The following is a 13,678-nucleotide window of genomic DNA, read 5'->3' as shown; positions in this document are numbered from 1 at the left end:
GCTCTCCTCCCGAACACAAGTCACACTGCTCACTGGAGGACTGCATACATGCCAAAATGTTAAAACGGGAAAGTGGGAGGTTTTGATCACAAATAGGGGGAATGTATTTTCCCCATCGATGTATATTATTGAAGCAGAGGCAATTAAAGGTGGGAGAGACTACTAAAATAAAGCCATTTTTGGCTTCATAAATCGCAAGTCTCCATCCTGAATTGCTGCTGATGGCCTGTATGGGACTTGGCACACACTGGGCAGGTAACATTCTCCAAACTGGAAAGTCATTGGAAGCATATTCATGCACTGAATTAAAAGGAGGGCCCGGCCACCAAACACCACTGGAGGATGGGCGCCAATAATTGCTCATTTCATTACATTGAGGTGCATGACTAGTCATTGCACGAATGTGTGAACTAATGATGGATTGTTGCCTCAGTGCTTGGGGTGTGGGACTGTACTGCCCTGGGAAAGGGGACCAGACTGAGGAGGGCTTCAGACTGCCCATGACAGGCAGAAAGAGAAAGCAAAGCAGCCAGCTCAGCACAGGGGATTGAGTGCACCTTGAGGGAACTGTTCAGCCAAAGAAATTCATGACTAATAACAAAGGAAGGGCTGGCTCTAATCAGTAAGGCTGGGCCTGGTATCATAAACAACAAAGGAGAATGCCAATACTGATACTCAATTTCAAACACAAATGGTGACCAATGTATAGACCGCAGTTCAATACATCTGTATGCTATTTAATAGCTGTTTATTCAAAAGTATTTAACTTGCAAACAATTTTTGGAATTTAGAATACAATTGAGACAATATTGTCTGAATTGTATTCTAAATTCCAAAAATTGTTTACAAGTTAAATACTTTTGAATAAACAGCTATTAAATAGCACACAGGTGTATTGAACTGTGGTCTATACATTGGTCACCACTTTTGTTTGAAATTGAGTAGCAGTATTGGCATTCTCCTTTGTTGTTTATAAAAGACATTCATGAGGCATGAACCAGAAAAGGAACACACAAAGACAAAACGTGCTAGCTGTTCAGGGGATGTGCACTTTGTTCCATTTCAATATGTTTTAACTAGCTAAAGACAGAAAATGAGATCTCAAGTTGTCTCACATCACGTGTGAGCAATTGGTTTAGTCCAGTTTCGTTTGCACTGTTGGAAACATATTCCTATATTATAATGGCAAACCAGGTTTACCTGTAAAAGAAAGCAAATGAGAAGCAGGACTTGGTAGACTTCAGTGTGTTTCTCTTGGTGTCCTGAGCCCATTTGGTCTGTCTTCATTGCTTCCTGTAAAACCATAGTGGTTCATCCAATTATTCCATAATTTAGTACATGTCTTGAGGCACCCTCTGCTCCTGTATGTAACTCTTTCCCCTGCCATGTACAGGTCCATGCTACGTTTCCATTCGTGTAGTGTCAGGATCTTTTGTGTTCCCCAATGCTGGGCTAAAACTCGCTTTGCACTGCCAAGCCCGGTGAGCTAAAGAGAAATTAGGGTCTGGGAACATCAACATAACATGGAATTCCCATGAGGATGAGTTTCGGGTCTGCTGGAAGAGATATTCTTAGTATTGCATTTAATTCTTTAAATATCTCGTCCCAGTATACCTGGATACAGGGGCACTCCCATATCGTGTGTAGGAGGTTTCCTGCAGTGGCTTGACAGCATATACACTGGGGGTTCTCGGCCCAGCCCATTTCATGTAGTTGTAGTTATGTAGTCATAGTTATGTACTCGTAGTAAGCCCTATGGTGAATTTTAAACTGGGTGAGATGAAGTCTGATTTTAATTGCCACCTCTCTAGTGTGCAAGAGGGCCGCTTCCCAATCTGTCTCTTCTGTCTCCCCCAGGTCCCCCTCCCATGTTTCCTTTAGTTTACCCAGGGTGTCAGTCATATTATTATTTATTGTCTTATAGGTGAGTGACACTTCCTTAGTGGTAAGCTCTTCCCGCAGTAGTCTCCCCTCAAGTGGTGCATACTCCGGTATCTCTGTTTCCCTTACTCCCTCTGCTCCCCGTGCGTGGCTTAGTTGGGCATATGTGAGGAATTGGGAGGTATATGGTTTAAATTCAGTTAGGAGGGTAGAGAAGGATTTGAACTCGCCCCTTGCAGTGATATCTCCCACTGTAGAGATCCCCAATATGTCCATTGCTTCAAAGCCCTTGAGCCCAACCCACCTCGCTAAACCAGTTTCCCTTCCACAGTGGTGTGGCCCTGGTTATCTTATGGGCCCACCCCAGTATCTTAGTGGTCTGTTCCCATACCTCCATGGTGACTTGTGTTGCTGAAAGTAGCCTAGGAATCCCTTCCCCTCCATACAGGTAGCGCAGGAACGAGCACAGGGTCAGAGTCTCCCTTGCTAGTCTATATGTGGGATGGTCCCATGCCACGTGGATCGTGTCCTTTATGGGGGTTAGGTGGGCTGTGTGAGAAGTTGGCCTGGCCTATGCTGTCCACTATTCTAGTGGGCACCTTGCACCAGTCCAAACAACCCCTTATTGATGGTAGGTTAAAGACAACCTTTATAGAAAGCTATCCTAGTGGTAGCTGTGGAGAGCAGCCTTCAGGCTAAGTCTTGGGGAATGTAAAGCAGCTTGTTTTACCAGTCTATAATCTCGTGAATGACCAAATGAAAGGAGAACCACACCAGGTATATAATTGATTTCCGGACCTGGTGGTTGGTGCGGTGCGGGGACACAGGAGGGCGCCCAGGTTATTGCGCACTACAGGGAGTTGGCTTTTTACACACCACGAAGTGCCCTGCTAAAGCCTCCAACATCACCTGGCATTGTCCGCTCCGGCACCACTGTCCTACAAACCACACGCTTTTTGGGACTGGTGGTTCACGATAAACGCGTGAGCTACTGATTGTGGGCTATGACTCTAAGAAGGAGGTGAACCTTGCTTCCTCGGCAAGGGGCGGGACACATATAGAGTGGCTGCTGTTACTGCCACCTGTTTACCATTTGGCTCTGACGAAGGCCGTGAAGGCCGAAATGCATTCGCCTGTAGAATGGAATTAAAGGTGCGCTCCTGTTCTCCCCCAACGTGGTCTCTGCTATTTCTTTGAAGGAGGGTGTTTGTGACATTTTATACGCGCATGCCAGTGGCGCGTCTCAGAGACCCCCGCACTACAAGCTGGCCTGAGTCTTGCTGGCAAATTGCTTCGGCTACCTTTTGCTTTCCAAGGGATTGGATTACTCAGGCCCACCCCGGGCTCGGACGAAGATGGAGCGGTGAAGAGGTCATTGACTTCTCGCTGGGCTTAATTGGACTGGCGTTCAGCCCCCGCTGAATTGATTTCCGGACCTGGTGGTTGGTGCGGTGCGGGGACACAGGAGGGCGCCCAAGTTCTTGCTGCACTACAGGGAGTTGGCTTTTTACACACCACGAAGTGCCCTGCTAAAGCCTCCAACATCACCTGGCATTGTCCGCTCCGGCACCACTGTCCTACAAACCACACGCTATTTGGGACTGGGAATTCACGATAAACGTGTGAGCTACTGATTGTGGGCTATGACTTTAAGAAGGAGGTGAACCTTGCTTCCTCGGCAAGGGGCAGGACACATATAGAGTGGCTGCTGTTACTGCCACCTGTTTACCATTTACCAGTCGCCTGTAGAATGGAATTAAAGGTGCGCTCCTGTTCTCCACCAACGTGGTCTCTGCTCTTTCTTTGAAGGAGGGTGTTTGTGAGATATATATATATATATATATATATATATATATATATATATATATATATATATATATATATATATATATATATATATATTATCCAATCCTTCGTTCCTTGGTAGGAAAAAAGGCGCTGACACCGTGGGATTCTGAACAAAGAGGAATTTTTATTCTTCAACGAAAATGGCTCTAAGCGTTTCGGCGGGGAACCCGCCTTGTTCACAACAACTTCATAGTGGGTGCTACGGAAATATATACAAGGTTTTGGAGCTTGGTGATGACGTGCATTGGTTGCTATGGCATCCCTCCTCCCTTTGATTACCATGGAAAAGGTATGTTGCATTCACGTAACGTCCATTACATAACATGTAATCTTTCTTTTAAATTATACATAACATCTGATAAAACAACTATTCATATGAACCATATATGTCTAATTAATTTCGTTCGGTTCAAAAAACAATTCTACGAAGATCTTACATAAACATATAATTTTCTTTCCTTCAAACGATGTTGTTTAACAATAAATCACCCATGGTATATATGTTCTATCATAGGAGGGCATCAAATGATAACCAAGAAACGCAACCCTTTGTTTTGTGCAAAGAAAATATAAACTTGTGAACGTGAAATTCCAAAAAATACAAAAAATATATACAACATAGTACTGAGTTGCATTAAGAGCTTCATGTGGCAAACATATATCAATTTCCGTAGACCATGTGTCAACATTTTTACATCGTGTGTTCTGCCCTAGTGGGCTTAGAACCGACTATGGACTACTACTCTCCTCCCATCCCTACTTAATAGTGATTTGCCCATCCAGCTAATTTTCTACGCCTGGTGTTGTATCTCCCAGTACAGTAGTTAATATGTTTTGTGTGCATGAATTAGTGAGAACGTGAATTTAAGCTCCAAAAAGTGATATGCCGTAATGTGAAAAGTTAAAACAATAATTGGTGCAGTTGTGCTTATTTGAGCACCCTTCCCACAAAGTTTTCAGGGGAGTGGAAATGAAAGCATCAAATGGATCAAATTATTGTTAATATTACAGATACAGGCATTTTCTTGGGGTGTTAGGTTATAAATGTACACTCAAGGCTTTGTCTGAATTTAAGCCGTTAGGAGTCTTATATATATATAAAATATGTATTTATTCTAAACACATCCCTCTAGCCTCTTTATGAAGCTAGAGGCAAAAGTACATAAGGAAAACTTAATAGCACACCGTAAATTAGCACAATATAGTTGAGCTCTAGAGGCGTACCGAACCATATAGTAAGAAAGTGGTATAAGAACCGCGACTTGGCTAGACACAAGGCCTACAGCCTGTAGAAGTTCTGGGGCCACAAGGAACAACCCAAGGTAGTGACACAGGGGACCCACAGGGGACATGTGTAATGTCTAAACACAGCAGCGGATCGCTGTTGACTTCAATGGGGAAAGTCGCGGTTGGTAATTTAAAGAAAAGGGACACTTCGGAGAGGACTTTGAGCCATCCCCTTTAGATTTAAGGGGTTCTAGAGCCAACACCCATGGGAGCCCCAGAGTACTCGAGTTAGCTCACCCAGGGAAGCCGGGTGCATAGGTGTCTTTTGGTGTCGGGTATCATCGTCATTTCCAATGGCGATCTGCTGCAAAGTGCTGCTGCCGATGAAGAGGAAAGTGTCCGGGTGGATCCAAGCCTGGGTGGAAGATGAGAAGAACCTGAAAACAGAGGGGACAGAGTCTGGGTCATTAGCCAGTGACCAGAGCACGATAGGTGGATCCCACCCCTGTCAGGTGATTTCAGGTGAAGAAGGTGAAGCTTGACTCTTCAGCCACAAGGACCAGGAGGCATCAACAACAACCAGGATACTGAATTGAGCTGTCCCACGCCGGATGTCGAGTGCTGCGGTGTCGGTGCCCGGATTGGACCCAATCTTTTGACCCACGCAGGAATCTAAGAAATGTTTCAGTGCAGACCAGCAAGGTCTGAGAGACTCACCACATGGTGGAGAGTCAGGGCACATCTGGAGCAACCAGGTAAGCCCAAGAAAAAGTAGAGTTGCCTTTATGGGGACCCACTAGTTGACAGACCAGGGATCGCAAAGGAGCCTCAAGTGGAAATGCAAGAAGCCGGCTCACGGCACACTCGTGTAGTGTAGGCCCACAATCTTCAATACAAATGGTGCTCGGGGCTTGGACTACAACTAGCCCAAAGCAGAACTTCAAGAGATGTTGAGAAGTCAATGCATTAACAAATGTGCACAGTTACCAGGTGTTCTGGTTCCACTCACTCACGAGGGCTGCGGGTCTCAGCTTTGCTGTTGAATCGGGTTGGTTCCTTACTTATAATAAAGAAAGGGGTTGTACATACTCTGGGAACCCACCTATGAGAGGGTCTGGAAAGAGGGGTGGTTACAACCATTTCCTTTGTCTAGTTTCATGCCAGAGCGAGGCTGGTAGCCTCTGCAACCGGTTTGAACTTGGCTATGCAAAAGGACACTAAATGTGTCCCCAGTGCAGAGTTTCTGACACTCTCAGAGTGCACCCACCCAGCCCCAATACACTAAGGCCTGTCTGGGGAGTGGTTACACCACCGGGTGACAGGAAACCTATTGTACAGGCCTCCCCTGCCGGAGTTTTGTCCAGCAGCAGGAGGCCAGACTTGTGGCTGTGGCTGCAGCATCCATTTTGTGATGCTAAGGCTCATTTAAACTATTACCGGGTAGACCAGTGTGTACATGTCTCTCCCTCTAGATGGGTGGAATTCTACCCCTGCCACCAGAACTGGCAGGGGTAGGATTCCAAAGTGTTTGACACCAAGCACAACATGTTTCCATGCAGCCATTCCAAAGTTAGCATTTACTGCGAGGTTATAATGCACTTAAGAGTATATGGTCTGGCTGCATCACAGAACAGCCTCAGAGAATAGATTCCGAAAGCTGCAGAGGGGTTCTGCTCATGCATGGGCACCCTCTCACACGAAACCAAGCACCCTGCCTTCAGGATTGATAAGGCCTGCCATAGGGGTGACTGATAGGTTTCCAGGTGCAGTGATTTAAGGTAGATATAGGTAACCTATATCTTAGTAAGGGATGCATGCACCACCTTACCCAGGCTGCAGTAGCAGTCCATGCTGCAGCCCCTGATAGGCCTCTGGGGTACCTATGCCCTTAGTACCTAGTGTACCATATAGTAGGGACTCACAAGGGTACCCAGTAACCAAACTGGAGTGTACCTATAGTACATGCAATCAATTTAGAGAGGAAGCAGTTAGGCAGGGGTCCTGGATAGCACTTCCCTAGCCATACCAAAGTCAGAAAACAGTGAAACACCAGCAAAAAGTGGGGGTACCCATAGTAAGCAGATCCTACTCTCCTACACAACCCCCCCCTCAACCTCAGGGGCATTAAACTAACCTTGACCCATTGAGTCTTCATGTTTTAAGTGGAAATATCTGGAGAGTCTGTCTGCATTGGCATGGTTACTCCCAGTTCTATGTTCCACTGTATAGTCCATCCCTTGTAGGGACATGGACCACCTCAAAAGTTTGGGGTTTTCACCCTTCATCTGTTTTAGCCATAAGAGGGGCTTATGGTCAGTCTGAACAGTGAAGTGAGTGCCAAACAAGTATGTCCTCAGCTTCTTCAGAGACAAATCACAGCAAAGGCCTGCCTTTCACTAGCTGACCAACGTTTCTCTCTAGGGGTCAGCCTTCTGCTAATAAAAGCTACTGGAGGGTCCTGACCTTGATCATTCAATTGTGACAGCACAGCCTGAACCCTCAACTCAGATGCATCTGTTTGGACAGTGAATTCTCTGCAGTAGTTAGGACTTTGCAGAATTGGTGCAGTGCACATGGCCTGCTTCAGGTCATCAAATGCCTTTTGACAGTTAACTGTCCACTGAACTTTCTTTGGTATTCTCTTGGAAGTTAAGTCATTCAGGGGTGTCACAATGGATCCATACCCCTTGACAAATCTTTTGTAGTACCCAGTCAGGCCCAAGAAAGCTCTGACCTGAGTCTGGGTAGTGGGAGCAACCTAGTCCATGATGGTCTGGATTTTGCTCTGCAATGGTTGAACCTGGCCTCCACCTACAAGGTGGCTCAGGTACACAACCTGACTCTGCTCTATCTGGCGCTTAGTAGCACTGATGAGCCTGTTTTCTGCAGGGCCTCCAAAACATTTCTCAGGTGGACCAGGTGATCCTCCCAGGTGGAGCTAAAGACAGCAATATCATCTAGATATGCTGCACTATAGTCTTCCAGGCCTGTTGGACTTTGTTCACCAACCTTTGAAAAGTGGCAGGTGCATTTTTCTTATCAAAGGGCATCACCACAAACTAGTAGTGCACACTAGGAGTAGAAAATGTTGTCTTGGCGTTTGCATCACCAGCTAACCTGATCTGCCAATAGCCAGCTGTAAGATCAAATGTGCTCAGAAATTTGGCTGAGGCCAATCAATCAATCAATCAATCATTTGTAAAGGTCACTACATACTCGCGAGGGTCTCAAGGCAAGGGAGGGCGCTACTGATCGAAGAGCCAGGTCTTGAGTATCCTCCTGAAGGTCAGCAGGTCTTGGGTCTGTTGTACGCTCAGTGGGAGTTTGTTCCATGTCTTGGCGGCGAGGTGGGAGAAGGATCTCCCACCGGTGGTTGTTCTTCGCATGTGCGGGACAGTGGCGAGTGAGAGGTCGGCAGAGCATAGCTGGCAGTTGGGGGTGTAAAAGGAGAGCCGTCTGTTGAGGTAGGCTAGGCTGGGCTTGTGGAGTGCCTTGTGTGCGTGGGTGAGGAGCTTAAAGGATATCCTCTTGTTGACGGGAAACCAGTGCAGGTTTCTCAGGTGGGTGGTGATGTGGCCCTGGCATGGTACATCGAGCATCAGTCATGCCGAGGCGTTTTGGATGCATTGTAGTCGTTTGATGAGCTAGGTCGGGGCTCCCGCGTAGAGGGTGTTTCCGTAGTCGAGTCTGCTGCTGACGAGGGCCTGGGTGACTGTCTATCTTGTATCTGTCGGGATCCATCTGTAGATCTTGCAGAAGGTATTGAAGCAGGAGGAGGAGAGGACGTTGACTTGCTTGGTCATTGAGAGCGTTGAGTCGAGGATGATTCCCAGGTTGCGTGCGTCTTCGGTGGGTGTCGGGGCTGCCCTAGTGCCATCGGCCACCAGGAGTCATCAAAGGCTGAAGGGTTGGAGCCGAGGATAAGGACCTCTGTCTTGTCCGAGTTCAGCTTCAGACGGCAGGTCTTCATCCAGTCGGCGACGGCCTTCATTCCTTCGTGGAGGTTGGCTTTGGCGGTGATGGGGTCCTTGGTGAGGGAGAGGATCAGCTGAGTGTTGTCAGCGTAGAAGATCATGTTGAGGTCGTGCTGTCGGGCTACATGAGCGAGTGAGGCCATGTAAATATTGAACACCTTTGGGCTGGGGGGGATCCCTGGGGTACGCTGCAGATGGCTTTGGAACAGAATGGGGGGAAGCGGACGCTCTGGGTTCTGCCGGAGAGGAAGGAGGTGGTCCAATCCCGAGCCTTGTCTCGGATCCCTGTGGCATGGAGGCGTGTGCATAGTGTGCGGTGGCAGACGGTGTCGAAAGCGGCAGACAGGTCTAGGAGGATGAGTGCTGTAGTCTTGCCGTTGTCCAGCAGGTTCCTGATGTTGTTGGTGGCAGCAATGAGGGCAGTCTCTGTGCTGTGGTTGCTGCGGAACCCTGACTGGGAAGGGTCCAGGATTCTGTTTTCTTCGAGGTATCGGGTTAGCTGTCTGTTGACGGTTTTCTCAATTACCTTGACCGGAAAGGGGAGCAGAGAGATGGGCCCGAAGTTATTGAGGTCTCTTGGGTCTGCCCTATGTTTTCTGAGTAGGGCATTGATCTCAGAGTGTTTCCAGATCTCTGGGAAGGTGGCGGTTTCAAGGGAGAGATTGATGACGTTGGTCAGGTGGGGTGCGATGGAGCTGCTTGCTGTGCTGAAGACGTGGTGAGGGAATGGGTCTGACGGAGAGCCGGAGTGGATTGTGCACATGGTCTTGATGGTGTCATTGATGCTCACACTGGCCCAGGCTAGCAGGGGGTCGTGGTCGATGGTGTGCAGAGGGTCTGTTGTGTTGCTGTCTGCTGGTGTTGTCTTGGTGTTGAAGCTGTCGTGGATGTCTGCTATCTTGCGGTGGAAGAAGGTGGCGAGGGAGTCGCACAGGGCTTGCGACTGAGGGATGTCGTTGGTGTTGGAGGTGGGGTTGGAGAGTTCCTTCACGATGTTGAAGAGCTCCTTGCTATTGTGTGCGTTGTTGTCGAGGCGGTCTTTGAAGGAGGTTCTCCTGATGAGGTGGTGGTGGTTGCGGATGGCGTCCTTGTGTGCTGTGTGGCTGTCCCGAGTTTGTTCACTGTGCCATTTCTGCTCTAGTTTCCGGCAGGCTTGCTTGGAGGGTAGGAGTTCTGGGATGAATCAGCTGGTCCTCTTGCTGGTATCTCTGTGGGAGGGTTTCTTCAGCAGGGCGAGGGTGTTGGTGCAGTCCTCGATCCAACGTCTGAGGCTGTGGGCAGCGTCATTGGTGTTGGAGGGTTCGGTGGGTGGGATGAGAGCGAGATTTGCGTGTAGTTGGTCTTCGGTGATTTTGCTCCAGCAGCGGAGGGGGATCTGTTGGGTGCCGTGGTGTGTGGTGGGTTTCTGGAAGGCAAAGTGGATGCTGCAGCGGTCGGTCCAGAGGAGTTCAGTGGTGTGGCTGATGAAGACATGCGGGCTTGAGGAGAAGAAGGGGGTCGACCGTGTGGCCGTCGGAGTGGTTGGACGTTGTGACGAGTTGCTTCAGTCTGAGGTTGGCGAGGTTATCGATCAGGGTTGTGGAGTTGTTGTCATTGTTGTTCTCAAGGTGATAGTTCTGGTCTCCGAGGAGGATGTAGTCGGTGGAGGTCAGGGCGTGCGTGCTGATCAAGTCGGCGATGGAGTCGCTGAACTTGGGGCGGGGTCTGGGGGGTCGGTAGATCAGGGTGCCTCTGAGGGTGGAGGTAGGGTCTGTGTGGATCTGGAAATGCATCTGTTCGGCGGTCCTGAGCGAGTCGTCGGTGCTAGTCGAGACCCTGATGCTGTTCTTGTGGGCGATAGCGATTCCTCCTCCAACTCCATTCGTGTGGTCTCTGCGGGTGATCTTGTAGCCGTCTGGGATGGCTATGGCTATGTCGGGTGCGGAGGAGTCGTTAAACCAGGCCTCTGTCAGGAAGGTGACGTCCAGGGATGTTGTGTCGAACAGGTCCCAAAGCTCCACAGAATACTTGCCTGCGGAGCGAGTGTTCAGTAGTATGCATCGGAGGTGGTGGGGGTCTTTCTTGGCGGGTGGTTTGTCGGCTCTGAGGCTGGTGTAGCTGCAGTTCCGGCAGGTGAAGGGGCCGTGTGTGCGGTTCGGGCTGGCCTTAAAGCAGGTGTGGCTCCATCCGGAGTTGAGAGCGTGCAGAGTGCTGGCGTAGTAGTGGCGGCAGTCGTTGTGGCGGGTGACATCGGGTGGTGGAAAGGTGCAAACGTCGGACGCCATGTCTGGGACAAAAGGGCCAGCCGAGCAAACTGGACTGCTTGGCGGTATCAAAGACTGTGGCACAGGACCAATCATTGAGGGACCCTTAAAGATGTCACGGAAGCCATTTCAGGAGTCCGATCCTCTCTGAAACACAGGATGGACACTATCTCAGCAGAGGTAACACTCATTAGGGTGGACCTTCATAACATCAGCTAGAAGGTCAAGCACCTAGAGGTTAAAACGGAGAGTCTGGTGGAGGACACTTCGCAACTCCATGTGTCCGTGGGCTTCAGCATTTAAGGAAACTAGCGGAAAGTAAGCTGGATGACTATGAAGGTAGATCCCGCCGCAACAACGTTAGAATCCTGGGTTGCCGTAATGGGCAGAGGGGCAAGCTCCAGACCTCTTTATTGAAGAAATTATCCTCAAGCACCTACAGCCTAAGGTTCTGTCAACATTTGCTGTGGTAATGATGGCACATAGAGTTCCTGGGGGGGGCACCCAAAGCCTGGGGCTCCGCCAAAACCGTTACTCACAAGAGTACTGAACTTCAGAGACAGGGATGTGCTCTTACAAAATGCTAGGATGAACTCTCTGCTCCGGCTTGCGAACACCAAAATTTCATTTTTCCCTGACTTTACTCAAACAGTTCAGAGGCAGCGCAGATCCTTTTTGCCCGTCAAACAATCGCTCTGTGAAAAAGGAGTGTAGTACACCATGCTCTTCCCGGCACGCCTCCGGGTGGAAAAAGAGGGGAGAGCCTGGTTCTTCGACACCCCCGAAGCTGCAGCGGAGTGGCTAGAGGGTTGACGAGGAGCTGGAGACCATAACCCACAAACATAATGCTGACACACCAGGGAGACCCTATTGACAAGGACTGTGGACCCGACCCCACGGGGAGGTTGTACAATCTCCTTGCCCGGTGAAAGATTGCTGGATTTAGAGATTGCTGAAAGTACTAGACTTCGAATATAACTGCTGGCTATCTGCACCTGAGAAGACCTGTTGGGGGCACAACTTCCGAGACACTGTATTTAAGTATGGGACAATATATATGATACACTATACAGGGGAGGAGGGGAAGGTGGGACACCTATCTTAACTCCACAGTTCTACTTTTAATTCATGTTTGGGCGACAGGCGCACTGTATATTTGTGTGTATTAGGAGGCGGGTTGTTGGGATGGGGTTTTGGAGATTTGTTTTGCTCTTGACGAATCAGCACACAAAGTTGTAGTAGCATGGGAGAAATTGTCAACTCACTCAACCAACCATAGGAGAGCACGGAGGTAGCAACATAAAACTATTGAGCTGAAACGTTAACAGGCTTGGGGATAAGTTCAAAAGATGTATGGTTTTGTGATATATTAGGAGACAAGCTCCAGATGTAGTCCTCCTCCAGGAACACATCTGATTGGAAATGTAGGGCGCTGAGCAGGTGGGGATACAAATTGATTGCACACGCAGGGTTTACTTCTGGCTCACGGGGGCATCATGACACAAAATTCCTTTCCTTTTACGACCCAATCTATATGGCCAGATGACCTTGGGAGACACATTGGTGCCACAGGGCACAAAGAGAGGGACGCACGATTACTTTCATGTCCGTGTATGTGCAGCCGGGTCTCCAGTTGCACATTTAAGGACCTAGGGGGGACGCTGCTTTCTCTTCCAGAAGGACTATTGAAGCTATGGGGCTTGTTGACGCATGGAGAACATGCTACCCGGACTCTATCCAGCACAAGTTTTATTTTGGGGAACACAACAGCCTCTCCCTCATAGACTACCTGATCATTCCAGCCTCCCAGATTACACATATCAATTAAACTAGGGACATGGCGAGAGGCATTTCAGATCACTCCCCACTATGGGCTCATCTGACATTGGGTCAGGGAGGGGTGGGTAGAGTGGCTCCCATTAATCCATGGCATCTTCGCGACCCCAAAATACGTAAGGCCCTACTTCAGGCAATGGATCATTATTACCACGATAATGAGGACGCCATAGACTCCCCCCAAACACTGTGGGAAGCCTTTAAAGTAGTCATACAGGGACAAGCGCTTTTTCTAATAGCTGGCGCCCGAAAGGAGAAAATGAAAAACCTAGTTGAAATAGAGGCGGCAGTCCTCAAGCTGGGAGTGGAAGTAAACCAGGACAAATTCCACACTTTACAGCTCAAAAGGACGAATATAAGGCCATTTCAACTGACAGGGCCAAATCTATGGGGAGAGAGCAGGCGGGTAGGGTGTGGTGCAGCGGCTGGCATATATGTAAATGTAAATGTAAATGTATAGGCATTTATATAGCGCACTACTTACCCGTAGGGTCCCAAGGCGCTTCGACCGCTGCGAAACCCTTCCTGGCTTCCCTGAGAGATGGTCCCTTAATGGGTATCTCCAGGGTGAGACCAGGCATCCCCGGCGGTCTGGTGGGGCCGTTAGTGAAGATGAGGCAAGCTAATGCCCAGAGTTGCCGAGTGTGATCGCTGATCAGAGTGGGCACC

This window comes from Lissotriton helveticus, chromosome 11 (assembly GCF_964261635.1).
Source record: "Lissotriton helveticus chromosome 11, aLisHel1.1, whole genome shotgun sequence".
NCBI classification, from domain to species: Eukaryota; Metazoa; Chordata; class Amphibia; order Caudata; family Salamandridae; genus Lissotriton; species Lissotriton helveticus.
Note: the sequence above shows the minus strand (reverse complement) of the source record.